We start from the raw sequence: 3,230 nt of genomic DNA, 5'->3' as shown, positions 1-3,230 counted from the left end.
TCTTCTCTTCTCTTCTCTTCTCTTCTCTTCTCTTCTCTTCTCTTCTCTATTCTCCTCCTCTCCTCTCCCCTCCTGTCCCCTCCCCTCCTCTCTCTTCTTCTTTCTTCTCTTCTCTTCTCTTCTCTCTCCTCCTCCCCCTGCCTCTGTCCCCTACGTTCTCTACCCTCCCCCTTGCCTAAGAAAGTAAGCAATTTGATATAGATTTTATGAGTTTACATTCTTTTTTTAAAAAAAAGCACTCATTCAGAACTTATGAGAAGGAATGCTATCCACATCCAGAGAAAGAACTGTAGGAGTAGAAATGCAGAAGAAAGTTATATGATTGATCATGTGTATTCGATGGGGATATGATTGGGGTACTGATGTTAAAAGATCACTCTATTACAAATATGAATAATATGTAAATAGGTTTTGAACAATGATACATGTATAACTCAATGGAATTGCTTGTCAGTTCCAGGAGGTGGGAGGGAAGAGGGGGGAAATAATGACCCATGTAACCATGGAAAAAAAAATTCTAAATAAACAAACAAATAAATAATCACTCATTCTTTTTAATCACATTTTATTTTTTCAATTAAACATTTAATTTTAAAAATAGGTAACATTTATGCAATGCTTACTCTGTGCTAGGCACTATGATAAGTATCTCACAATTATGCCATTTGATCCTCATAGCAACCTTGGAAGGTAGGCCCTATTATTATCCTCATTTTACAGATAGGTAAATTGAGTCAGCTAAGGGTTAAGTACCTTGCTCATGCTCACATAGCTAGTATCTAAAGCCTGGGTTTGAACTTGAGTCATCCTGAATTCTGGTCCAGTGCTCTATTCACTGCACCACCTAACATATATCTTTTCTCTTCCACAACACCACTCACACAGTTCTTATAATAAATATGCAATCAAGCAGAAAAAGAAAATGCCATATTCTATTTGCCATGTCCAAAAAGTGTCTCATTCCACATCCCCTCTGTCAAGAGGTAGGTAACATACCTCATCTGGAATTATGGTTGAACTTTGTATTCATCAGAGTTCAGAGCCTTTAAAAATTGATAGTTTTGATAATTTTATTATATTTTAAATTGTTCTAATTCTGTTCACTTTGCATCAGTTCATACAGATCTTTTCAGGTTTCTCTTTAACTACTTTCATCATTTCCTACAATGTAATAATATTTCTGTATCATTATGTGTTCAGCCATTCCCTAATTAATGAATTTCCCTTTAGTTTTCCATTAATATTCTTAACCTTGATATTCTTATCAAAATAAATAGCTGAACTTTATGTTTTAATAAGAAAGATGATACATATAAGATCACTAAAAGTATTAGCTATGCCCTAAGTTTAAATCTTGGCTCTGACACTTTCCAGATGCATGGTGCTGAACTAATTATTTTGCTTCTCTGAATATCAGTACTTGCATCACCTAACTCACAAACTATTATAAAAAAAATTGCATTTTAGTTTTCTTAGCAGGGTGAAATTCCCTGGAGGATATAAAGAAACAGAAGTTTCAAACCAAACTATGGCCTATGGGCTACCCCTGGGCCATATTTAATATCTATTACTTCTCTTTATCTATCTTTCCTCAGAAAGCAAGGCTAGAAAAAAAGTAGGAACAGTTTAGGGCCATCCTAGAACACCAATTTCCTACCTGCTATGATCTCCATGGGCATGCCTTTGCCCTAGAGTTGCATTTCTAAAAATCAGCTCTGTTGATTACTTCAATAGACAAATGTGCAAACTCTCTCAATAGACAGCTCTGTCTTTTGCTGTTTATGTGTTTAATATATTTTCATCAGAAATTTAATAGAAACTCTAACATCCTATTTATCCTTGGCAACCACTGAGGATTCATACTGACAAAGATGTCTAAATCTTTTCCCAGCGAGTTTAAATCCAATTCAGAATGCATCAATGCATAAAATTACCTTTTCTTTTCTCCCTCAAAGATACTTCAATGCATATGAATTCACTGGACTATCACCTTCTCACTTGTTGTTACTTATTAGTGAAAAGTTCATGGGGGTAATTTCTTATCTGAATCTCTTTCTTTCCAAGCCTTTTTCCTGAGGACTCTCTATTTGGAAGGTCCCTGAGTGTTGACCAGTCCATTCCCTATTTCCCTATCCCTTGAAGCATGAGTCTGCAGATTCTTGTTCTACTGCCATCACTCAGCCATCATTCTTCTTTTTGAAGTTCACACAGGCTGCCTATATCAACCTCTCCCAGTTTTTTTTCCTTCCATCCTATGACCTCACTTTTACCTCTAAGTTAATAAACCACTGCCCTTTCCTGTCCTTCCATCTCTCCACCATTCTTCTTCTTCTTCTTCAGGAACCTCAGACTTTCCATTCCTTCTTATCCTCATACTCCATCAATCCTATCCTTGTACCCTTTTTTCCCCTCCCCCATCTTGACCTAATAAGTCAGCCATTTTAATGATTCATAATCTTCCATCTTGAAATCCAGTGATTCCTAAAGTAGGCACCACCAGCCCCTGGTGGGTGGTGCAGCAATCCAGGGGAGCAGTGATGGCCACAGGTGCATTTGGGGGTGGTGAATAATTGTAAGGGGGCAGTGATAGTATGTGACGACAGGGGGCACTAAGCAATATTTTTTTCTGGAAAGGGGGCGGTAGGCCAAAAAAGTTTGGGAACCACTGCTCAAAACCCTTGACCCGTTATCCTGCTCTCCCTTCACTCCATTCTGATTCTCATGTAGGAAAAACATGATTTCAGAGATGGTTTCCAGTTTTGAGATTTTATGAAATAATAAAATTGCTTATTTGATCCACCATAAGTTCAGGCTATCAATAGCTTCAAATAGGCTTACATTATTATCCAAAAATACTTTCTAAAATACAGAAATCTGTGGATTTCTTCTCTTACCAATGATAGTAAAGCAGCAAAAGTGGTCCCTTCCCCAAATAGAATGATAAATGTGATAGTATATGTGTATAGTTTATCAGTATCTGGGATCCTAGCTCATCTATCAAACATTATATAAATGTAGTATATGTCTCTAGTGCCTGACTGAAATAAGACAAAAGAATAAAAAGGCTAGGTCTAAAAGGAGCCTTATTTTTTTTAAACCCTTACCTTCCAAGGCAGAAGAGCAGTAAGGGCTAGGCAGTGGGGGTCAAGTGACTTGTCTAGGGTCACACAGTTAAGAAGTGTCTGAGGCCAGATTTGAATCTAGGATCTCCCATCTCTAGGCCTGATTCT

Source organism: Gracilinanus agilis, chromosome 6, assembly GCF_016433145.1.
Source record: "Gracilinanus agilis isolate LMUSP501 chromosome 6, AgileGrace, whole genome shotgun sequence".
NCBI classification, from domain to species: Eukaryota; Metazoa; Chordata; class Mammalia; order Didelphimorphia; family Didelphidae; genus Gracilinanus; species Gracilinanus agilis.
This window is presented reverse-complemented; position numbering follows the sequence as displayed.